This window comes from Thermobia domestica, chromosome 18, assembly GCF_964235325.1.
Source record: "Thermobia domestica chromosome 18, izTheDome1.hap1.1, whole genome shotgun sequence".
Lineage (NCBI taxonomy): Eukaryota > Metazoa > Arthropoda > Insecta > Zygentoma > Lepismatidae > Thermobia > Thermobia domestica.
The window spans coordinates 13,150,551-13,177,949 of record NC_137471.1 but is presented as its reverse complement, the minus strand read 5'-3'; positions in this window follow the sequence as shown (position 1 = coordinate 13,177,949).

Sequence of the window (27,399 nt, the reverse complement as noted above, 5' to 3'; positions counted from 1 at the left end):
TCAAGGGTCATGATCTTTTCTCTTCTTGGCTTGATACCAAAAGAAATAGCAAAAAGACACAGGTTTGAGTTTATTATTATTATTATTTGCGTATTTAAGATAGAGGATGGATGACACGTGATGACTTGAATCGCTGATAGAATTAGGAAATTGCGTTAAAAAATACTCTGTTATATAGTCAAATTAAAAGGACAAGACCAGAGGTGGCCAAACTTTCTCGAACTGGGCTCAAACTATTGTTAGAATCTACATGAAGGGCCACCATAGAAAATTTTATGTTGCTGATTTAGATAAGCTTAAAAGTAACTCAATTTCGAAGATGATAGAAGTATATTTTTCCCTTAAAATATTTAAAATTGTTTTAATCCAACAAAATTACCATTATTTGCTTAAACCAGAGAACATGTATGAACTGAAAGTATCAATAAATAAGAAATAAATACCAAAGACATCCAGCAATTACACATATTTCAAAATCTTTCTTCTGTTAAGATTCAAAAGAATTCAATCCCAAGTATACTGGAACAGCTTAAATCAAAAGTTGCATTGCTCTTTTTTTTCTAGTGAAAACTCGAAGTGTCGTTGTAAACTACTGTTCGCCCTTAAACTACATTATAGCGTTTTTTTTCTTTTCTTTTCTTTTCTTTCTTTTTAATCAGAATCGTTGCCGCAGAAATAATAACTTGCATTGTATTGAATCCTGGTAGAAGTGAGTCGACTTAGGACTGGTACTGTTATCCATCCTTCCTTTCAGTCATAGCAAGAAATTTTAAAAAATCTGGCAACTGGCAACCAACAATTTGTATCTATTTATTAATTGTCATTTCCTCAAGTGTGTGTTCTTGGCTATTTCTCACATTATTTTCGTATCAAAAAATAGTAACAATAAATTGGCACCATAGAATGATTGACCACTCATTGGTTTGTCACAGACTTTAAAATATAAAAGTCTGGGCCAATCATTCCCAATCTAATACACAGTTGCGTTATAATTTTCTGCTCTTATTCTCAGTAAATCACAAAAGAAGGAGCAAGGAGCAGATGAGAAACTTTGCGTTAATGAAAAACAGTGGTAAGAATCAAACACGCGCATCGATAACGCAGTGGGATTGTTTCGTAGAGACGCTACTTGTGGATCTACGATGACTTGTACACTGCCACTTCTTTTGAGCATCACGAGCCGCCACTGATATTAGGTGTACCTCTTAGCTTCTATGCTGTATGAGGGTTTTGAGCGAACATCGACAAATTCTGGGTTTATACAGCACATTACAACCCAAACATAAGTGCGATAGTCATTCAAATACAGGCTGGCCCAAAAGTAGGTATACCAGGTACACCCCTGCATTGATCAAGTATAACTTCTAGTTTATGGGTGTATTTGCTTCGCTTCTTCCGAGCTTAGATGTAAGTAAAACCACATTAAGAACAAATAATAAAGAAACTAAGTCTACCTGTTGGATAACAATAAGAAATGACATAAAATGCAATACGGTACTGTATACCTACTTTTGGGCCACCCTGTATATTGGAGTTTTACGCAGGCTCTTAATCAGAGTACTAAGGTAGCGGGAGGGGAGAGGTATAATTCTTGAGGACTAATTTGAGTGCACCTTACGTTCTTGACTACTTGTTGGTTTACCAAAACCCCTTTACATATTTACTCTGTCTGTCCGTGTATCCACCCGTCCGGGAGACAAAAATCTCAAAAACTACCTGATGAATCATTACCAAGTTTGATCAGAGTGTAAACAGTCAAAAAGGTAGGAGTCAGGCTCCTTTATGAAGGTGATCCATCCATCCAAAGTGGTAGAAATGAAACATTTCCTGTTTTAACGTTGATAATTATAGAGCAAAAACGGTGATAGATAGCTAAAAGCTGTTTCCTGCAATCGAGTTAAGCGTCAAAACAAAACATTTTTAATCTCCATTCTTAAGTCTCTAGAAGTGATAAAGTACTCTACAATTTCCTGTTTCAATATTAATCTGTTTAGAGCAAAAACGAGAAATATATATTTTCTTAAAAAATCAATTTAACGTTCTGACAATAGAAAACATCTCCTCTTTTAACCTGCTATTCAAATCAGAAATGGAGCCCCTTCGTGGCTAAGCGGTTAGCGTACGAGCCTTTTAGCGCGGGAGACCCGGGTTCGATTCTCGGCAGGAGCTCAGGTGGTTCGGATTCCACGTTAACCACTAGGTCCACGTCTCATATAGCCTTGCTGCTGAAAGGGACGCTAAACTAAAATCAACTCAGCTCAAATCAAATCAGAAATGGTTGAAATCAACCATTTCCGGTTTTTAACGTTGATCGCTAAAGAGTAAAAATGGTAAAAGATAACGAGAAATTGTAATCTAAAATGAATTAAACGTTCTAAAAATACATTCCATCTCCACTCTAATCTATTAACACCAGAAGTGGTATAAATATACTACCACTTCCGGTTTGAAATATTAATTCGAAAAAATATCACACCATACGAACCAAACTCTTTTTCGTGGTATACACGTGACACTACTACTTGTTTAAACATATATTTTTTTAACCTAAACCAATGGTTCTCAACCCATGTGTCGCGACACACTTGTGTGTCATGCTGTTCCCTAAGGTGTAACGCGAAATTTTAAAATTTAATAATAATTAGTTAAAATCGAGACAGACTGTAGCGGTCAACAGCTCGAGCGGTAGTGATAGTGCTCAGTACTATATAGAATCATTATAAAAGCTAATTGGTTTCATTATAATAATAATAATAATAATAATAATAATAATAATAATAATAATAATAATAATAATAATAATAATAATAATAATAATAATAATAATATAAATAATAATAATATCAAACAAGTGCGTGGCAATGCCCTGTATGTTCAGTAACATGTGTCGTCAGTCAAAAAAGGTTGAGAACCACTGATCGAAACTATCAATTGAAAGTTTTAGGGGAGTTAAAGGGTGGTCACAGGAGTAGCCGAACCCCCCTGTCCATCTCCTAGCTATAGATCTAGTTGTACGTTTTCTGCGCAAATACATTCGTGTCACCTTAAGAGTCTTCATCCCGGCGAAATTAAAATACCGCTAATTTTACAGTAATTATGTGATATCTTCAAATAGATAAAAGATAATTGAAATATGGAACAAGAGCGCCCTAGACAATATTATTTTGCGTCAGGTACCGTTATCACAAGTCACCTAGTGGCTTTCCGTTTTCACCCATTTAGAAACGCGAAAATACGTGCCGATTTTCAAACTGGCTCGAAATCGAAAGCAGATAAGTGAATCGTGATAACGGTTTCTCATGTAAAATAATATTGTCTAGAGCGCTCTTGTTCCACATTTCGATTATCTTTTATCTATTTGAAAATATCACATAATTACTGTAAAATTAGCGGTATTTTAATTTCGCCTGGATGAAGACTCTTAACGGGATGATCTACCTTTTCTTGGCACAAAAATTTTTATATTGGACCTTATGGGGAGAACATGGCTACCGAATTTCCTCAGTTTCTAAGGAACTAGGTATCTCTAATGGGAAAGAAAAATTTTGCAGCATTCTACAGAAGTTTATTAACAGGTTGAAATACTTAAATTGTACATTTGCTTGCTAGTTTAGCAGAAATAAATTATTAAAAAATAAATAAATTAGTTTCCTTTTATACAAATTATAATATGTCTAACTTTGGAACCAATTATGGTACAAAGATCAACTTTTTTTTGTTTTATTCCTTGAGAAGAAACGACTCTAATAGTTTTAATCACAACCATATCTGATACGCCAATTAAAAAATAGTATTTTAATATAAATATTAAAGTCCATCTGTCAAAGTTTGACGAGGGTAAGTCACGCCCCACTCTAAGCTTGGCCGCGGAAAGGGCGGGGGTTGGTGAAATGGAGGGGGAAGGGGGTGGATGTCTGAATGAAACAGGTTCTCGACCAGTTTCTGAGATTACCTGTCAGCTGCCAAATACTGTTAGCTTTATAGAGTTTGTCTCCCTCAATGGTTCCATACTAAGAGACTGGACGATGTGGTGTGAAGTATCCTCTTTTCCCCGTTACCTCTGGAAGTTCATCACGATGCATTCTAGAGTGCGCGGGAAGAACAGTATATACAGTGAAACCTCTCTAAAGCGGACAGCCGTGGGAAATCAAAAATTGTCCGCTATAGAGAGGTGTCCGCCTTAGAGAGGCTGCAATATTTTCTTACGTAATTTAGTAATCAAGGTGATACGTAATCAGATTTTTTTTTGTGTGCATGAATCGTGTATTTACGAATATTACCAAATGTTACGGTACCTGCATTATCCTCCGCCATCCAATACTCTATGTTCGAGGCACAACATTGAAATAAGATGCTACAGTTTACACTTATCAGTACTTACTAGGTTTTCAGTATGTCGCTTTAATTTGTGGGTTAATTGCAATCCAAAGGTGTCTTTTTTGAGACAATATGCGTACCCGCGGGCAACAACAACAAAAAACTTGTATTCTGCTTGGTTAGAGATTCCAGAGGGACAGTAGCATAACATGTCATCCCAAACGATGGGCAACTGTCAATCACTTTTGTGTCTAAAACAGCTTGGATGGGAGTGGGGTGCAAACAAAGGACATGGGAGTCTTGATAAACAGAGACGCATCATCTGGGTTGCTGAGCAGACAATTGAGGAAGCTAAATGTCACATTGCTTCCTTGGTGACACATACATATATGAATTACTAAAAATGAATTTTTACTATATTTTTAAACTTGTTTTTAAAGAAAGTGTCCGTAATACGGAGGTAAATAATACCTATAAAAGACAAAAAACACTGTCTGTGTCCGTACTAGAGAGTGTCCGCTTTAAAGAGGTTTGCCAATGTGTTTTTTTCCTATTACAGTGTTTGGGGATTACAAAATATGTCCATTACGGGAGGTGTCCGCTTTATAGAGGTGTCCGCTAGTAGAGGTTTCACTGTATCAGAAAACGCTGTTATTTTGGGAATTTTTTTCCCTTTCGGAAAAATATTATAGCATACAGTAGTGGCGAAGGGAAGGGTGCAGAGGGGTGCCCCCACAGGATTCCGACAATGTAAAGTCCTGGCCCCCATATATAGATGTCCGTAAAAAAATGTCCCCTAAGTTCTTTTTAAAATAATTTCTTGGGAATATATTTCAAATTTGAGGTGTTTTCCTGGTAGCCGTCATTTTCCAATATGGCCGCCGCCCTACGTAAATCTCTCTCTCATATATATATATATATATATATCGTGAACCAAGAGAGATCGTGAACCAAGGCACTTAGAAAGATAATTTTGGTGTCAAACTATAGGTTTCTGAGGCCGATGAATTTAAATATGGCATTGTTTATTGCCACTTAGAAACCTTACAACCTGGCAACACTGTTTTCTAACGATTAACTGTACAAAGTTACAAATGCGTATATGCACGCATTACTCTAGGATGTAGCGTACTTCTTTAGGAGTAAACGAAACCTACTTTTTCTGGTAGCTTTCATCACGACAAGACATATTTTACATGGTAACATGAGAGAACATTTGTCTAAATCCAATATGGCAGCCAATACGTATGTACTAGGCAACCAAGTAATGGACTTATTCAAATGCCTGTCAGTCCTAATTGGCCTAGAGCCTAGAGAATGGGAGAAAGAGGCAGGATACGGTCTCATTGAAGAAGCGTCTCCTGAGGGGGCGAGGGAAATTTAAAATACTAAATTTTTAATGAAAAACACTGTTTTGCCTCCTTGTCCGCAGACAACACTGCACACCAAATGCTCTATAAGACGTTCTCTAAATAGCCCTGTTAGATCCAACCTGTATTGTGTGTAAACCGTGCATTTTCACGGGGGAACAGCGGAGCAAAAGCCCTGTTTTTTCTGATATTTCTGGTTTCTCGTGCTTACTTCACTAAGACTAAGCACTGTAAGCCAATCTCCAATTATCCTATAGCAGTGCTAATTTCAGATCATTTCCTCCGGAGGCACCACGCACAGGGGGGAAAGCGACTAAAAATTGCGTGCTTCACAGAAATTTCTGCGATGATCTCAAGCACCCGAGGTTGAATTTCGTAGCTCTTGGGAGAATTTCCCCCCCCCCCAGAATCACCCCTGAAATCATCACTGTCCTGGGGAGTTGAAACAAGAAGCAGGATACGCAAAAAGGAACAAACTTTCAAAGCATTTAAAGTTTAGGCTCGTTGCGCTAAGCGCCTTCTTAGGACGAGGATATGGGAATTGAAAAATGCACGTTTTCTTTTATTTATTTATTTATTGAAAAACATGTTTGCCCCTTTTTGTCCCCAGACAACCATGCAGACGACACACACCAATTGTCTTATACAAAAATGTTGCCATGATAGCTCCTATAAGACCCATTTGGAACGGTGTCCATATTGTGCATTGTTATATGGGGACAAGGGAGTAAAGCCCTGTTTTCTTTGACTTTTTCGTTTTCCGCGCTTACCCCGCTAAGACTACGCACTGTCAGTTAGTCTCGATTTATCCTAAAGAGTTGAAAATCAGATGTTTCATAAATGTTAACATGGGGCCTTCAGTGTACAAGGGATTCAATTTATTTACTTCTTATTTATTTGTGAACGAGAAGGACACTAGGAAGGGGTCGGGCCTCCAATTTCGAGGTCACATCGGCCCTTTAGGGAAAGCTAGATTTGAAAAGGAAGTGGTCATGGTCCTGACCGTTTTAGAGAAGGTACCATCCCGGCATTCACCTGGTAAAACTGAAGAAAACCTCAGCCAGGATGATCGGCATAAGCGGGATTTGAATCCACACTCAACCTACTCAGTGCCGCGTAGCAGGCGGACGCTTTTCCCCTACATCACCGGCTGGGTTAACCACCGGCAGAGAGTTTGCACTATTTTCGTATTAAAAAGGGACATATTTCAATGCTTTTTCATGACACTTGTATCAAAAAAATAAAAATGTGGGATTTGAATTCCTTGTGCACTCACGCCCCCATATATCAAATATGATTTTTTCTTGTGAACGAGCTAACTGCCTTGATTTCAATGGAAAGAAACTAACTTGGTACACAAACTGATTTGTACAATGATCTTGGATGAGTTCGTTAACCTGAATGACCAAATTGAAAATCTGAAAAGACGCCGTTTGAACCTCTCAAAAATTCTTAATTCCTACAACTGAATCGTTTCATGCTAAAAGAGTGTTAGTCCATAATCAATGTTTATTTTAGTTTATCAAGCCTGGGAAGCATGCAACTATAGTGGTCCTTATGTAAGTTGAATGTCATAACTTCTAGCTACCCTATGGCCACATATCATAAGTAATACATTTAGAGTAGAGGGCGGAGGGCATTTGAATAATAAATTTCCCGAAATTCTTATTTTCTCCTTCACACTCAATAAATTTTCTTATACAAGTGCATCAATGTGTTGAATATGATATACCAATGTGACCAGAGAATGGAGAACTTTTTTAAATTTTCGATGAGACGTAAGTCCATAAGGGATATCGTTCAAATATACTCCCTTGGGAGGTAGATTTAAACAAGGGTAGGGAAGGTTTGAACAAACAATAATATGAGCCAAAGATAATTATGGTGGTCCGCTTCAGAGGGCTACTTTTTACGGTAGAAAACTAATTGCTAATATATGTCACTCAATGTGGTTGAAAACAATATGCTATCAAGTCTGAATTATTAGAATTCGATTTTTAGTTTGGTTTGCCCGGAAACTGCCTGAAGTTAATATTCTGGACTCGGTCTGAGGGACCCTCAAATCTCAATAAATAGACCAAATAGCATTCCGTTCGCTAATTTTGATTCAGTTCATCTTATAGACACCGATTTAACCAATTTAAACCTTGCTTAAAATGTGTCCCGCACTCTTCATTCAAAACTGTCCCAATACGTATGATACACACACACACCAAAAAAAGTCAGAAATGAAACCAAATTTGGTTCAAAATTGCCTTACTTCAATGTGAACGCCAGCATTATCCAGAAAAAAGTACAAACGACAGCCGTTTCAATTTTTCAAGGAAAGCTGTCTCTTGTTGCCCTGTGCCAATTTTTTTTTTTTTTTTTTTTTTTTTTTTAACTCTTTGATTTACTAATGTACTCTCGAAAATATTCATCCTTTCTTTACGTACAACATATTATCTGAGGCAGAACTAGAAATATTTCCTGAGATGACATAAAAACAAACAGTAATAAAAATATTTTCTTTGAAATATCAAACGAAGTAATACAGGGGAGCGAGGTGGGGGGAGTCTCAATTGAAGTCTCATCAGATCACACAAGAACTAACTCGTTAAATTTCATTACAAAAGACTCTTTTGCAAGTCAAAATAATTTTGCACAATGTACATAAACTTTTTAGTTGTCGTTAGAAATAAACAAAATAATAATGTCCTAAATAACTTCATTTCTCCACTACAGCTGTAAAAATTGTTCAGAACTTTGATACTTTTGAGACATCTTTTTGGAATATTATCCTGTTGCTGTTCTTGAGATAATAATAATAATAATAATAATAATAATAATAATAATAATAATAATAATAATAATAATAATAATAATAATAATAATAATAATAATAATAATAATAATAATAATAATAATAATAATAATAATAATAATAATAATAATAATAATAATAATATAACTTTTGCCTCCTGAAAATAACCAGATGGTAAAGTTATGGTCGATACATTTTTGGAATTCGAAGGCATTTTAGAATGCTTGTCTATCATCTGACTATCAGAAATAATTGATCACCATTTTCTCTACATATCTATAATTTTCTTACAGGGTAGAAACACCTCCTCGGAAGAGAGAGAAAAGAAAAAGAGAGAGAAAGTGGCCGAACTTGGGCTATTGAACGTGAGGACATGATGTTTACATTCTTATTGACACCTGCTGTGAAAACGGTCCCTTCATATCTCTCGAGACAAAAACAGAAGAAAAGGGTGGTCGCGGATGCCTTACCCTCGTCAAACTTCTTGACAGGTGGACTTTAATGCTTATATTAAAATACTATTTTTTAATTGGCGTATCAGATATGGTTGTGATTAAAACTATTAGAGTCGTTTCTTCTCAAGGAATAAAACAAAAAAAAGTTGATCTTTGTACCATAATTGGTTCCAAAGTTAGACATATTATAATTTGTATAAAAGGAAACTAATTTATTTATTTTTTAATAATTTATTTCTGCTAAACTAGCAGACAAATATACAATTTAAGTATTTCAACCCGTTAATAAACTTCTGTAGAATGCTGCAAAATTTTTCTTTCCCATTAGAGATACCTAGTTCCTTAGAAACTGAGGAAATTTAGTAGCCATGTTCTCCCCATAAGGTCCAATATAAAAATTTTTGTGCCGAGAAAAGGTAGATCATCCCGTTAACGCAAATTTCACTCTGCGGTACAATTGATTGACAGTGTTACAAGTGTGTATCCTCCTTAGTTCAAACACACAGACACACACCCACACGCACAAAGCAAGCTGACCGTGATGCATTGAGTTAACGTTAGATAGTCTATCATGAACGATGACTGGTGTCTAGAATCAATATGTAGGGAGACGATATATCACTAGTTGGCAACTCTGTTCAAACAATAGCTTTGAAAATACACTTTGTTCGAGCGATTGAGAACTTGGCAGTTAAAAAGAAGCGTATCATTATGAAAATCAATTCTTCTCCCAGACGTTTCAACTACTTCAGTCGTCTCAATCGACGACCTAAATATTAACAGACGATACCAAACTTGTTTTCCATCGTACTAGATGCATTGGCGACAGACAAACGCCTACGCAAATCTCATCTTTTACATATTGCATGCGCTACTGAGACGAATCCAAATTTGGCTTGTTTCTCTGTACGCATAAGTCAATGTCCAGCAAGTTAGCCTTTTTTTTCAGGAAAAAGAACAAAGTACTGTAAGATATACATAATTAAGTATGGTAGCATAATGGAGTATGCTACACACATATATGAATGTTTGTTTGAACAAAATGAAGCTAAGCGCATTACCAATATTTACGCATAGTATGTGCGTAAAGGGGGTATGTGTGTCACCTTAGGAAAAAGCAACATTACTACTTATATAATACCAGTGGTTTGCGCAGAAGTTCGTCAAGGAGGGGGATTCAAGGTCCCAAGTTTATAATTATTTCAAGTATTTGCATACACATCTTAACATGGTAGTAGAGACCTGCACGGGCCGGGCCTGGCCCGAAGCCCGGCCCGGACCGCGAGCCGGGCTTGGGCGGGCCAACTCTATAATTTCTTTGGGCCGGGCTGCGCTGGGGCCGATTAATTGCAATTCTTTAATAATTATTGACATTCGTTAAACGATAATTAGAATAAAGGCAAACATTGAAGAAGTGTGCCCGTGAAAAATGTTACAAAATGAAACTTTTAAAATTGATCGAGCCCGGACCGGGCTTGGGTCAAGAATTTCAAAAAACTTATCGGACCGGGCCGGGCTCGCGCCGAAAATATCCAAAACTTTTCGGGCCCGGGCTGGGCCGGGCCTACGTACATTCGGGCTGGATTGGGCTCGGGCCCGTGCAGGTCTCTACATGGTAGGTAAATGATTACCATTGCATACTATCTTTCTCAAAGTGGAGTTAAAATTTCCTAAAGCCCCATTCCGTATGACAGGGTCGCGGTGGCTCAGTGGTCGAGCGTTCATCTCCGGTGCTTGGGGTCACTGATTCGATCCCAACTCGCGACGCTTGGACTTTGTGGTGGACAAACACCGTGCTCGTGGGTTTTCTCGGGGTTCCCCCGTTTCCTCCCACTTTCTTCATTCCACCATTTCATTCATTTCTCATCTTCACCGTCTCCTTTAGCCTAACCGGCATAATCGTGGGACGTAAAACTTAAAGATTTCATTTCATCTTTTCCATTCCGTATGCTGCTGTACAGCACGTATAAGTAAACAGTTTCGACGGCAAAATCGTGGACATTATGCAAAAATGATGAAAAACGATTGGAAGCTTTCGAAATGTGGGTGTGGAGAAGAATGGAGAGAATCAGCTGGGTTAAGTGGAAAACGAATGAGAGGGTGTTAGAAATGGTTGCGGAGAAAAGAACAGTTTTAGATATTATTTAGAAGATTAAGGGAAATGGTTGGGACAATGCTTAAGAAGGAACTGTATCATGAGGGACGTACTAAATAGTATGGTAGCAGGAATGAGAGGGAGGGGGCGAAGAAGGCTACAATTGATGGACGATATCATAAGAGAAAAATCATACGTGAAGACAGGTGTAAAGCGGAAGACCGTGGAGTATGGACGCTTCTTAGGTGCTGCAAGTGACCTGTCAATAATGGCAGAATACCTATGGTGATGATGATGACCAGCAAAATACAAACCGTCAATTATTATTGGGAACAAACTACAGACCTTTTGGCTCCACAAAAGTTCATTTTTCGATTCTCTCGAAACCTACGCATGATAATTTATCCTCAAGTATGTAATTTTGTCCAGTTCAATGTGATTGTCTCTATTATACGTAAGTCAATGTCCATGAAGTCATACTTCGCACAATATTTTTAGTCAAACAGAAATTAAAATGTAAGAGGTAATGATGATTTTAGTCTAACTCAATGGCCGGAGGTTCAATGCTGCGTTCACAAAAGTTCTCCATTGTCCTTAGCCAACTGGGATTCAAATTCTACTTCGTATTCCTATCTCTGCGAGATCCACCTTAATATTGTCCTACCAACTGCACCTAGTTCTTCCTAATGGTCATTTTCCGATTGAACTTCTAGTAAAAGGTTTGAAAGCGTTTCTACTTTCTTTCAATCTAGCTACATGACCTGCCCACCAGAGTCCAACCAAATGACATTTTCCTAGATTTGATGACCCTAATAACGTTTAATAAACGGCAGAATGCAGTTCCTCGTTATGAAATTTCCGCCATTCACCATTCATGTTCCTCTTGGGTTCGAATATATACGTCTCAGGATTTTGTTCTCAAATACGTTCAGTCTAAGTCCATAAGCAACAAATTATTAATGTAACTTTAGGAAATTTTACAAACCTTACCAAGGTTCACTCAAAATGTTTGCAAAAGAATGTAAAAAAATTATTTGAATATTCAAACTTCATTGATTACCCAAAGTCAACAGCGTCCCAGATACTTACTTTCTTCCAATTTCGTAATCCCTTTTGCATTTGGTGTTTTATTTTCACGTTTAACTCTCCATTCTTGGCAACAGATGAGCCTAAACAGTGATGGATATAACTCGGGGTCAGGAGGCCTAAATTCCCTCCCCCAGTTATATGAATGACAAGAATAATTTAACCTATTATGCATATATTTCTAGTAGTTTATAGAAGTTTATAGAAGAGAGAGAGAGAGTACACTAATCATATACCTATTATAGTCTTGGGTTCTGTCTCCCCCACCCCCCAGTTCTTACCTTCTAGATTCGCCACTGAGCCTAAATATTGAAAAGTTTTCACTTCACTCAATCTGTCTTTTTGTAGCCTTACTTCGTAATTTCTTTCTCCGATAAACTCGAGCTATTTCGTTTTCTTTATAGCCCTACTAATTTTTATTCCTCTGTCTTCCCAACACTTCTTCCAATTCTCTACTTTTCATTTTTTTTCCCCTTATTTGTTCTGTATAGATAAATAAATAAACAAATAATAAATTAAAATATAAAAATTTTCAACTGCACGACGCAGAAACAAGGTGAACTAATAAAATTTGCGTATTTTTACTTTTTGCTATACTTGTCTTTTATAGAAAAAAAAACTGTTCCGTGTTTAGAAGAAAAATTTCCCTTGAATTGGCAACATTGCTGTAGAGGGCGTACGAGAAGGAAGCATGTTTGATCATGCAGGTATCAGCAGTGTTGCCAATTTGGAGGAAAAGTCGCTAAATCTAGGGGATTCGCATTCCAGGATAGCGGCAAAAAATAATTTTTCCGATTAGTGACTTTTTTGGTGATTTTGGAATGACGATTTGGCGACTTATTTACAAATCTAGCGACTTTTGTACTGCGAACAACTTACCATAAAATAAGTACTATTAGCTCGAATCAGTTCAGATATATATTTATTTTCCTTTTACTTATTTGAATCTAGTGCAGATGTTGACGAGCTGGGAAACTACACAACATTTATCTCTATATTCCCGCTTTCATTGCTGTTATCTCTACCTTCTAACGGGGACCAACTCCAGCTTTTAATGTCCTCTACTTTACAGAGCTTCCGTTTAGAAGCACAAATATTTCATTAACAATAGCAAACGTGTAGAAACGTGAGTAGAAGTGAAATAAGATTTTTCCTAGACCTTGAATTTTGTTCGTTTTTCTAATCTTATTTTTGATTTCGTTATATATATATGTGAAATTATTGTTAGTTATATATGAGCAGGGTCGGATCTAGGATTTTCTGAGGGGTGAGTGCGCCAATAACTACCAGTACATTTGAATTGAGTTGGAATTTTTTAAGTGCCTTTAGGCATCTGTAATGTGAGTGAGGAAATGCCCTGGAAATGCTATGTGTCTGTTCTCAGTGAATCCTTTTCTTTCAACTTTTAGAAAATGAACTTAAACTATCGATTTTGCATAACTTCCCTTTTGCATAACTTCCCTGCCCAAATGGAAACATGACAGCAGAAATTTTTGGAAAGTGTTGCTATTTTCACTGCTACCTTCTTACTTTAGGTAGTGCATATTTACAACGAAGGGGGTGCACGTGCACATTTGCACCCCCTAAATCCAGCCCTGTATATGGGTTTTTCATATACGTTCTTTTAGCGTATATAGTACTATAGCTTGAATTGATCACGTATTTTATACACACACACAGACACCCCCCCCCACACATATATATATATATATATATATATAGAGAGAGAGAGAGTCAAAACTCCACAAAAAATTTTTAGCGACTTTTCACCCAAAATTGGAGTCATTTCATCTTCTATTTAGTGACTTTTTGTATCAACTTGTTGGCAACATTGGGTATCAGTCGATCGTGTGATGTGAAGAATATTGCTTCTAGTCGGAGAGAAATTTGTTGCATTCTTTCGCGCCAGATGTTACACGGAAGACCATGAGAAAAGATTGAAAGATGCCCTAAACACTTATTTTTTTTTTAATTTTTTTTAATACACACGTATATACAATGTAAGCTCTTAAAGCCTTGTTACATAGCCACTTTGTGATTTCAGGTACACGGGATTGCCAAACCTGTATGGACAGGCTTGTCATGTAGTAAACGTGGCCACCAACTAGTATGAAATGTTTCGACCTATTATCCGCACTATAATTGATTATTTTTTCTTTTTGCATGTTAAACACCAAAGTTGTTTGGTAGATTAAATTTTCGTTAATGTTTTCCTATGTGTATTAATTTCCTTGTGGTTGAAAAGTATTAAATCATAAGCATTAAATTTAAACTTGACTCAAGTATTTGGTGGGATTAGCAAAACAGGTATTGAGCAGTGGAACATAATGAAATTCTACATGTTAGAGTTTAACGAAGAAATTTTAAAAAAGTGTTCAGAGACGAATCATACATAACAACAAATAGCTATAATCAAGTTTAACCAAATGACATGGGTGTGTTAATCCGCATGCGTAGTTTTCGAGAAAATCGACAGATATAAATAGAAGCGGATCCAGGCTATAGGGGCTATAGCTCCCCCCCCCCTTGGCGCTCAGATATACACTGGATAAAATGGGCTTCAATCCTGCTTTACACTGGATAAAACGGCAAATTATGGTTTAGCCCCTCCCTTAATCATATCCTGCATCCGCCACTATATATGTGTTGAAATCCTAAAAACTTTATGGTGTGCAATAACCAAGCCATCTAATAAGATGCAACGGATATTGGATTATATCCTCATAAAGTATTTCATTAAAACAATGGCAAGGACGACTTACACAGTAATTTTAATGAGATATAGTCCTCATTAATTAGCTCCTTAACTTTTGTTTAACTATTTAAAAAAAACTATATAAATAAAAATAAAATTGACTAAGTTTGTGACATAATGACTCCTGAACCACCAGACCTATCTCGATCAAATTTTCAACATAGATGAGGTTCAAGCCTGGGATGGATTTTATCATTTCACTTTGACGGTACAACTTATAGGAGGAGGTGATATTTAAAAATGATCGAAAATGACCGATATTATTGTCGAATCTATATTTTTTCGGGGTCGCTGAGATGAACAGTGACATTTCCGATCCCGTTTAAATTCTAATTCAGCCATGCAACTTGGGGAGGTGGTGGGGAAGATTCATATAAAAATGATGAAAAATGACTGATATTAGTGCCGAATTGGAGTTGCTGAGATGAACAGTGACACTTCCGATGATGTTTAAATCTAAATTCAGTCCCACAACTTGGGAAGGGGGAGAGAAAGATATTTAAAAATGATCGAAAATGACCGATATCAGAGAACGCTTCAGTAGTAGTAAAAACTGACTAACTAACGGAACATAGGCCTATTACTAATTTTTATCTTCACCTATAGCACGGCCAACAAGAGATGGTCTCTGACGTTTCTTACCACATGCGGTGGGATATTGCAGCCCCTACTTTGATACCAGTGTTACCAACCACGATCACTGTGTCATATACCATTAACTAAATTGCCAGTACAGTTGCACCGAAAAAAAACCTTGACACGCGAGTAGTGGCAATGTCACTGCGAGCTGTCAGAGACGTTCTTTTACTGGACGCACTATAGCGATGTGGGTAATTGATACACTAGTATAGGGGAAGACGTTGTACCTTTGAAACAATATACCTTTGAACACCTGTGCTTTTCTCGAATTCAGAGCTATCTAGGTGCAGTGATTAAAGTTCATTTGAAAGATTAAATGAAAAAAAGCACTACAAACGCATTTACTGAGTGTTGTGTCGAGTAATGTTCCTTTTAATTTTTTTCGCCCCCCAAAACGAAGAATTTTTTTGTGGTTACCTTTTGAGTTTTGTGCTCTTCGGTTTTCGCAACTTGTGATATTTATTTGTCCAAACCTGGAGTAGAATCATTGGTGAATACAGTAATATTTTTAGTTTTAACTTCTGTTCAATATTTAAGCTAGTGAAGAACTTTTCTTCGTATTCTAATGGTGGCCCTCTTGTACCTATGAACATTAATGCATCGTGTACCTCTGAACGATAAATAATACTGTTTAAAGCTACACAATGTAAGTAGTTAAAACAATTGATATATTTTATATAGGTTATGTTAGGATATAAAGTTATTAATTATAATTTTTATTAATTTCTATATATTCGCTTATTGTATAACATAATGTTAAGAGTTGTATATGCTCTACTTTATTGTTCACAAGTTTTTGTTAGAACTTCTCTTCAATTTTTACTTTAATTGATAAAATTTTAATTCTGGGGAGCTTTTTATAGCTAAACCTTTTATTGTAATTTATAACTGTTAATATTTGTGGTTTCTTTTTATATTATTGCCGCAGAAACATTGTAATTATCACTGTTCAAAGGTACAAGAGGGTGTGTTCAACGGTACACGACCATAATGTATCTGTGAACAAAACGGATTTGTTCTTATTTTATCCTATAAAAGCTATTGTAATTATGTAACACGTTTAAAAATCATCCTATCTGATAGCTAAGAGATGACACTTCAAATGTACGACAAAAATTGGGGAAAAAGTGCTGAATATTAGCACCAAAATTTCGAAGACTCTAAAAGTGTTCACAGGTGCAACGCCTTCCCCTAGTATATAATGTATCAGTCTATAGGTGACACCAAGTTGAAGAACGTGACACGCTTAAGAGCAAACATTCGTATCTACTTTTAGATAGCACTAGAAGGGTATGCCATTCATGCCAAAAATAATTTATATTTTTAATTAGTATTCCGCACGAGACGGGAAATTTCTCATCTTGTCCTGTCTCGAAAATGAGACGAGAACTATATGCTTAAATTCGAGACGAGACAAGACGAAACGACAAATTTAACTAGAGTGCACAGTACATTTCCATTTTAAAAGTCTTGCTGAATTCCGCTCATATTACACCTATAATTTATCATATAGTTTTAGTATAGGCACGGTCTACCTGAAATTTTGCTGTGAAGAACAGACAACAAAATACAAAAAAAAAAAAAAAAAATCGTAATAAGTAATTGCGACATATAGATAATAATAGGGATAGACAATACATGAAAGATAAAATTATATCTAAAGATATCTGTGATCCTATAGCACCCAATTAGTAATTTCAGCCATGTCCAATAGGCGTGGTTAATGCATAAAATATTCAAGCAGCACCACCATCGCATTATAAAACATGCCCACAGCGGAAGTTGAAATTATTCGTTCGTAACCGCAAAATAATGAAATCATTCAAGCAGGACAATTCTGGACTAACCTGATTTAAAGGATAAAACAATAAATTAAAATCAGAAATCAACTTTGTATTTTTCCTTTCTTTAAAAAGAAAAAAAAAATCACAGGATTATGTTTTTAAAAGGGAAAAAATTGTCAAGCTGTGGCATATTAAATTATTTAACTAATACAAAAGAGCTATTAAAATTATCTATTGCTTCATCCTGGAGTTCACTTGCTTTTGATTTATATTTATATTTTTAAAATACCAGTAGACAAAGAGGCTCAACATTGGGAAATGGTAGGCTAGCGAACTGCCAACGTTATTGCAATAGGCCACTTTGCCGATGATTTGCCAACAAATTCAATTTTGCAAATGTAGTACGAAAGAAGTAAACTTTCTATCGGGAGTGTGAGAATGTATCTGTTGGATAAAATGATGACATATGGTTGATTGACCAACAAACAGTTTAAACTACGTTGGAACAACTTAGCTTTCAACGTTATTTTTGCAATTACTAATTCCCAACCATGACAACCATCAGCCTACGTTGGGCCAACATATTTTTCAACTTTATTTTTGCAATTCCCAACCATGACAACCATTAGCCTACATTGGGCCATGCTTATTTTTCAACTTTCTTTTTGCAATTAGCAATTCCCAACCATCACAACCATTATCCTACGTTGAATCAACGTATTTCTCAACATTATTTTTGCAATTACCAATTCCCAACCATAACAACCATTAGCTTATTGGGCTAACATATTTTTTAAACTTTCTTTTAGTAGTTACCAACTCCCGACAATGATAACCACTAGCCTACATTCGCCCAACGTATTTTTCAACTTTGTTTATGCAATTTCCAATCCCAAAAATATAACATCCATTATTCTACGTTGGGCTAACGTATTTTACAACTTTATTTTTCCAATTAACATGTTCCAACCATGCTGATCAAACATGGTTGCGTAGAACCTACCAAGTGTGCTGCTAACATAGGGTTATTATAAAACTCGCTTAAAAAAAAAAAAAAAAAAATTTCTTGTTTCTAATTTTCAACTTCCAACTTTTACATGCTTTTCCTTTTCTTGTACAGTCGCATCTAAAAGCTGTGTGACTCAAAAACACAAATTGTTTCGTTAGAAATATATGTAACTTACGCTTTACGATATTGACGTCTACAGTTAAAAAATGAAAAAAAAAATATTCACTCAAAATACTTAGTTGTTAGCGTTCTTGTTTCGAAGTTTAGAGGTGACCAATATAAATCCTGCAGCTGGGTACACAGGATTAGATTTTTAAGTACTTAAATGCCGGAATGATACCAATAGACAACAGGTTAACTTGGACCTTCCTAGGGAACTATTTCGACCCACCCCCCCTAGAAAAAATATGAAGTTGGACCACTTAAAAATTTCAAATATCCTCTGGAATTCCTCCTTCCCAAAAAAAATTAAACCTTAATAAAAACATTTCTTACTGATACGGAACTGGGTTGATGTTTTACTACAGTTTGGACCAAATTACATTTATGCTTTATCTTAGGGAAGTATATCTTGTTCAGATGATAGGGCATCAACAGGATCTTAAATTATTTCCAATTCTTTTGGAAATGGAATGGTGAGCCCATCGCATGCTCTTAAACTTTAATTAAGGGGACAGTATTTGACACAAAGCCTTAAGAAATATATAGGGTGGCCCAAAAGTAGGTATACACTCCTGCTTTGATCAAGTATAACATTCTAGCTTATAGGTTTATTTGTTTCGGCTGTTCCGACTTTCAGATATAAGTAAAAAGACATTAAGTACAAATAATAAAGAAACTAAGTCTATATGATGGATAACAATAAGAAATGATATAAAAAGCAATGAGTTGACTGTATACCTACTTTTGGGCCACCCTGTAATTTCTGGGAAATCTAACAGAAGACATTGTACTGTAATTGACCTAGACTACATTTTGGTTTCATTTAAACGATTTTCTTGTTTTGGGATTGTGGTCAACGTATTCATGCTCGGTTGTGGTAAGCTTCATTTATTTTCGTATCATATTGTACCGAGTGAGAAGGTTTTTTCTGTTGAAGTGGGCTTCATGGAAGGATGGGAAGGTTAAATAGGGGTAGTTGCTTCTTGCTTCCAAGTAAGTTACAGCACTGCTTATATACTTATGGGTGACCTGCGGTTTAAGATATAATCCAAACCACCATCATATGTTGAAATTTTAATGCTGTCTCAGCAGGAGTCGAACCTGAGTCTATGTACACCAGAGGCATACGAAATAGCCAGTAGACCAGCAGGAAGGGCTTTCCTTTGATATGTTTTGGATCTCTCATATACATATTAGCTTTCTGGCATAACTGGGGATGTTAATTTAAACGTGTCATTAAAAATTAACTGACAGGAAGACCAATTCAAATAATTATTTTCAGTATACGGGTACTCCAGTCAGGACAACCGTAGTCGAACCCGGTGCTTACCGATAACAAACCAATTTTGCTCTACTTCCGCCTTTTCTATCGCGTCCTCCATTTGCATAGCAATTTTCTTTTTAAAAAATAATAAAAACGAAACTAAAGAGAGAGGAATTCTTAACCAATATTCGTGACAATTCCATTCCCATTCCTTTCTGTAATTTTGCTTTTCTTTCTCTCTCTCTTTCTCGATCACCTCATTTCCCCACGAGAAAAATCACACTTGTATTCCGATTGATTACCTCCGGTTAGAAATATTTTCCAAGTGTTATTTCTCAAGTACATACATACGTGGGCTACTCAACGAACACACACAGATACGCATTCACACATCTCCAAGCTGTTGTTTGTGTGGAAGGCAAAGGCGTGGTGACGATTGGTTCTGTTCGTATGTATGTACCCAACAGCTGAGGCCTTAGCAGTGATTTTCAGTTCGTGGGAAAAATTTACCTTTTCACCTGCTGCCTGCCTTGGCTACTAGGAAAGATGGTTTGGATACTCCAGTCTCTCAGATCGTGGGAAAACACCTGCCTGAATGCCGCTCAGCATGTGACGTCACCCACCAATAACGTGACGTAGCTGGCGGTGTGTTCCCTTCTCCCCTTTTTTTTAGCTAATCTCTGCTTTAGCGGCAAGAGAGTGCCCAAACAAGATTGTGTCAGATGGAATAAAGCGGAGCGAAAGGGACAAGAATACATAAAGATGTATTTGTATACGTGTATTCAAAAGATGTTGCAAACATTTTGTATGGGTAGGTGCAAATCAGCTATTCTATCAGACTTATTTATAAAAATTAATAAACTAGTCTATTTCAGTTGCATCAAAAAGCTTGTAATTATTATTTCAGCTGTCTTAAGCAGGGGCGGATCCAGGACCGACTTCTGGGGTGGGTGGGCGGTAGGTTGTCATACTGCTACTTTTAAGGCCTCCAAACTTTGGGATGGGTTTCATTTATATATATAAAATAAGAAAGTTTCCTCTTCTGGGGGGGCGATCGCCCCGATTGTTCCCCTGGATCGCCCCTGGCCTGAAGCCAGAGCGAACTTTTTTTTGGAGGGGGGTAAGAAATTGACCATTGGAAACAATGACAACTTGGCACACGAATTGTTGTCAGTGGGCAATGCGTTTCACGTGATTGTTTCGTCAGTTTCTACACTTAATACGTTGTGCCATAAATTTAGGTATGAAATACGCTAAACTCTAATGATTTCATGCTTAAACTCAGAAATTAGCGAAAATGTAGTTACGTGCGCACTGTTTCAGGCAACTCGAGTAATAATAGTATCAATATACTTAGGTGTATATTGGCAGCAATTCGTATCAAGTTGCCATTTTTTTTTAACAAGGGATAATTGCTCTCAACACAAAAATAAGGTTGGTTTGGTCTAGCTTCAGACAGCTTATTTGTTACTATAATTTACGGGCTTCAGAGTCTTCATCCCGGCGAAATTAAAATACCGCTAATTTTACAGTAATTGTGTGATATCTTCAAATAGATAAAAGATAATCGAAATGTGGAACAAGAGCGCTCTAGACATTATTATATTACATGAGAAACCGTTATCACGACTCACTTATCTGCTTTCGATTTCGAGCCATTTTGAAAATCGGAGTTTATTTTCGCGTTTCTAAACAGCTGAAAACGGAAAGCCACTAGGTGACTTGTGATAACGGTACCTCACGCAAGATAATATTGTCTAGGGCGCTCTTGTTCCATATTTCAATTATCTTTTATCTATTTGAAGATATCACATAATTACTGTAAAATTAGCGGTATTTTAATTTCGCCGGGATGAAGACTCTTAAGTCGAGATATTGGAGTTCGTTTTCTGATTAGGGGCCTTGAAATTTTGATGTTTACCAAAGCACAGTGAGAGTGATTGAGAAATATCAATAATCTGGCTAACACTGTAATAATATATAAATAGCTCTAAAATAAATAAATAAATAATAAAATCAATGCTTTTACAAAATGCAAGGAACATGCAGAATGCAAAATGAAAAGGAATTTTTCTGGTGGGCAGCGGGGGTTAAAATTAAGGAATGGGATTAAAAACTGAAAGCATTCGATGCTCATCTTAACGCTGAGGGCTAAAGGTTTTCTGGATATCAGAAAATGATTTGTGTATTCAATAGCCCCCATTGTTTGCGTTTTTTTACATCCATTTCTACATTATGTTCCACCAAAATAAGGTTTAATCCTTTTTTATGTATTTTATAAAAATATTGTTTGTTTATCGTTTCATTTATTTATTTTACTATTGTTACGTTTCTAGGTTTTGTTTTATAAGATGATTTCATATTTAATCAGTTCTTGAAGTCTATCATAGTTCCACCATTCTTATTATAACAGGGCCGTGCCGTGGAAAATCAGCGCCCGGGGCGAGAGTATAAGACGGCGTCCCCATACATATATTCCAAGTAATTTTTCCTTTCTTTTGCCCCCTTTTCTCCCAATTTTCCGCCCCCTTACTTCGGCGCCCGGAGCCGTCGCCCCGCTCGCCCCCCTCATGGCACGGCCCTGTATTATAACACAATAACGTCTTAGTATATGTGTAACGCTCATTGTAGTTCACAGTCGCCCTAATAAGTGTCTCTACCTGTGCTACCTGTCTGCTTTATGCCATTAGATGGTGCTACTATTAGATACAAATTCCCAGATTTTATTGCAATTTAAAAACTGCATTATTTTCATTTAATTGTTTGAAAATAATCCGCAATTTTAACCTGTAGTGTTCAGCTAAAATCAGGCCGGTAGCCAGTCCAAAAATCTAGGGGGGGCGGTAGAAGTTAGGGGGGGTGACTCGAAAGGCGGTTATTTTGGCACCGGAAATTTTGGCACCAGTAGTTTTGACACGGTAATTTTGGCACCGATAATTTTGGCACCAAGAAACAAAGCAAGCGGAAATTTTGGCACCATATATAACTGAAGTACAGAAAATGTGAGAAAATACTCTGAATGTAATAGATATTTAAATTTACATGTTATTAACTAGAACTGCTCCAGCGCGACGAATCAAACCAGTGACGAATGTGCAGTCAGCGACAAAATTTCTTTCTTTTCTGTAAAATTTATTTTGCTTATAACTTTGGAATTGATAGACTGATTGCAGCGGATCTATGAGCATTTGCAGAAAAGACTTCAAAATTTGTGCTTGGCCTACAATGCTGGAACAAAGAGCATGCAAGAATTTTTGCATGCTCTTTCATTTAATGTTGTGCACAACAATTAATTAAAAATGTAAAGAAAAGGTGCAATGTTTTACAGTTGGGATTATTGGGAACCATATATTATTGCAAATCATGTGTTATTGAAATTCATTTATTGATTTGTTAATTTTTCTTGCGTAAGTGTGTATTTAAGTTTTCTTAGTTAAGAGTTCAATAATTTCCATTTTGACTTGCTTTGAATACCTAATGAAGCTACCAATATTACCTTTTACTGGTGCTTGTACATTCGTCGCTGGTTTCATTATTCGTGCTGATACAGTTCTAGTCATTAACATATGAACGTAAATATCTATTATATCCAGAGTATTTTCTATTTTTTTTCTCTGTACTTCAATTTGAATGGTTCCAATCAGCTGTTACTGTTTGCACTTGAAAGTAAAATACAAACCAAGTATTGAACATAGTGCAGTCTTCAGCAACTCAAAGAAGATACAGTTTTCCATAAATTACAGAAAACTTCTCAAATCAGTCCATCAATTCCAAAGTTATAGGCAAATAAATTTTACATAAGAGAAAGAAATTTTGTCGCTGACTGTACATTCGTCACTGGTTTGATTCGTCACGCTGGAACAGTCCTAGTTAATAACATGTGAATTTAAATATCTATTACATTCAGAGTATTTTCTCACATTTTCTGTACTTCAATTATAAAGTGGTGCCAAAATTTCCGTTTGCTTCGTTTCTTGGTGCCAAAATTACCGTGTCAAAACTACTGGTGCCAAAATTACTGGTGCCAAAATTTCCGGTGCCAAAATAACCGCCTTAGTCGAGTAATAATAAGTCGAGTAATAATAATAATAATAATAATAATAATAATAATAATAATAATAATAATAATAAGAAGAAGAAGAAGAAGAAGAAGAAGAAGAATCCTATAGTAATTGCAATTGAAATTGGTTGAAGTGGCCTTTCGTGGCGCGTAGTCCACATTCGTGATGCAGTGAGTATGACTTTGCTTTCAAACTGACGTCCAGGGCCGGATCCAGGATTGTCTGAGAAGGGGGGTGCACCAATAATTACCAAAATAAACAATCATACTGAAACTCTTCAAAGATACCATGTGACAGTATTCTTTACCCCTGACAACGCTGATACATAGAACGGAGGGGGTGAGGTATTTTAAAGAGGGCCGCAAGTGGAATGGAGGACAAAAATGTCCTTCTCTTCTCCTGCTTTCTGTTTTTTTTTTTTTTTTTTTTTCTACTTTAAAAATGTTACAAGTATTTTGTTTTGCTTGGTGAATCCTTTTGCTTCAGACTTCAGAAAATAAACTTAAACTTGTTTTTGCAAAGTTCTGCTTTCTTTTAAGCCCCAAATGGAAACATGATGGCAAAAAGTTTTAGATAGTGTATACTTACAACAAGGGGCGGGGGGAGTCCACGTAAACCTTTGCACCCCCTAAAACGGCCATATATATAATTACGCCAAAAACATTTTGTTGTTTGGTCTCTTTTTAGCATCGAAGTTATATGAAAAGCTGTACTACATTTTAAGGTGAAATTTAAAGCACTGTGATGTGTTAAAATTTCAATCCGGGATCCATGAACCAAAAGTGCGCACGCTAACCACTAGATCTGCGGTGAGAGCTCAATAATATTTCGTATTTTGAATATTTGAGCCTTATGATACAACGAGTAAAGTTACAATTACTTTAACCTCAGTTCAAGGTTTATCGAAAATGGTGCGAAAATTTTAAAATTTAAACTCCATGGTATAAGATGACCAAAAATGAAAATTATAGAGTACGGTGTTCAACATATAAAATTATGGTTGATGGGGCCCAAAATTTAAAATTTATAGAGAAGTATACTCAGAAACTAAAATTATGGAGAAGAATGCCCAAAATTTAAAATTATAGAAGACAGCGCCGTTGAAACTTTAAAAATATGAAGAAGAATGGTCAGGAAGAAAGTAGAATACTAAACATTTAAAGTTATGGAGGAGAGTGATCAAAATTTAAAAGTATGGAGAAATAGTGAATGGTGATGAAAATTTAAAATATGGAGGACGATGGTCAAAATTTAAACTTATGGAGGAGGGTTCTCAAAATTTAAAACCAAGAAGAATAATGTTCAAAATTTAAAATTATGGAGAATTGTTCTCAAAATTTAAAATTAAGAAGAACAGTAGGGGTCTATTCAAAATTTACAGTTATGAAGGAGGATGGTCGAAATTTAAAATTATCGAGAATGGTGTTCAAAATTTAAACTTATGGAAGAGTGTACTCAAAATTAAAAATTATGGAGGAAGGTGATCAAAATTTTAAAAAAATGGAGAAATGGAGAAGGTTAATGAAAGTTTAAGATTGTGGAGAACGGTGTTCAAAATTTAAAATTATGGAGGACAGTTTCAAAATATAAAATTATGAAAGAGAGTGCTGAAAATTTGAAATTATGGAGAAGAGTGCTCAGAATTTAAAATTTTGAGGAATGGTGTTCAAAATTTAAAAATTAAGAAGTCTGCTCAAAATTTAAAATCATTTTGTGGATGTGGTCAATATTGAAACCTTTCTGAAAAATTTCGATTTTTACCACTTACCTACGGTTATTCATTTCCAGCAGTGGTGTATTTTTTCCTCTTTTTTGAATGAAAAGAATATTTTTTTTAAAAAAAATATTAACGGACAATTCTCCACGCAATTATGAAATAAATAAATAATTTATTAGAAATAACGACAATAAATATATAATGACCTACTTTCAAGTGTAACGACATTCATTCATTCGTTCGTTCGCTTACACTAGTTTTCAAAATAGTATATACTTAATCTCACGTTTCTTGTTAAATGACATGTGGCGTAGACTCACAAGTCATATGGTGTTGTCTTTAACTCAAAAAAAAAAAAAAAAAAATCTTTTTCTCATTCTTGCAGTGTGCTTCCGGTTTCGAATATGCATAATATCTACTTATTCTTCCAAGACGCAGGAAATATTGGTTATGCATATAGTTTCTTTATAAGAATATAAGCACGGTAAGGGTGGCGATTTCCGTAATACACCCTCTCACACCTGTTCTTGTATACTTCTCTTGTATGAATATTATCTGATAAAAGATAATTATAAAAATCTTTCTAATTTAGGAAAGGAAACGAGGGAAACGACAACTATCTTAAAGAGTATATGACCACTGTAGTAGAAAGTTTTCCTTCGAAATAAAACGGCGGGGGGGGGGGGGGCTTCACTTATAACGTTCACCAACCAAGTGTGATGGCAATCAGAGGGTAAGAATTTAGTAGGAACGAAGGGTGTGATATCATGCGCGTCTTTTACTTTTCAGGGTGAAACATCTGCAAGCGTCTTGCAAGTACGTTAACAGCAAGAGTAGTACAAAATCAAGAAGTGGGCAGGGAGGGGGGAAGGAATAGACCCTCCTACATATATATACATATGTAATTGATATCAAAGAAGCGTTCTTTTGCTGTTTCCTGTGTGTGTGTGATGTGGAGTGGGAAGGAAAGCAAGCAATGTACGGAAGGAACTGCATACTATAAGCAGCGTCTTTTTAAAACACTTGACTTCGAGGAGGGGGAAATCTCAGACCGGAAGCACGTTTGCCAATAGTGTGGGTGGGTTTCCTCTACTTGGAGAAGTAACGCGGGAAGTAGTTTTTACCAGGTACGCACTATACGGAGTATTTAATTGTGTTGCCAGCGGTGCCTCTATTTTCATAACGGATTACAATCATAGGTGTAACTAAGTGTGTGCAGGGGGCAGCGCCTTAAGAGTCCCTATTACTGCGAAATTAAAATACTGCTAATTTTACAGTAAATAAGAGTTATCTTCAAATAGATAAAATATAATCGAAAAGTGGATCAAGACCTCCCTAGACGATGTTATTTTGCATGAGGTACCGTTATCACGAGTCACCTAGTAGCTTTCCGTCTGCAGCCATTTAGAAACGCGAAAATAAATGCCAATTTTCTAAATGTCTGGAAATCGAAAGCAGGTAAATGAGTCATGATAACGGTATCTCTTGTAAAATAATATTGTCTAGGGGGGGGGGGTCTTGTTCCACTTTTCGATTATATTTTATCTATTTGAAGATATCACATAATTATTGTAAACTTAGCGGTATTTTAATTTCGCAATGATGAGGCCTCAAATACCGTTGGACACATTGAAAGATTTTTAACTCTCAAAAGTAAGGAGCCCCAGGCCCGTATCCACGGGGGGTCTAGGGGGCCGCACCACTAAAAGTTTCATGGTAGGCTTGCAAATAAACTAACTAGCAACAAAATAATCTTAACCAAGTATCCTAGTTACACCAACGGTTACAATATTATGTATTAAACATAATTGCTTTATTAATAGAAGCTTATTATGCTATAGCTCCCGTACTATTCTTCTGTGCGTTCGTACAGCCGGTTACA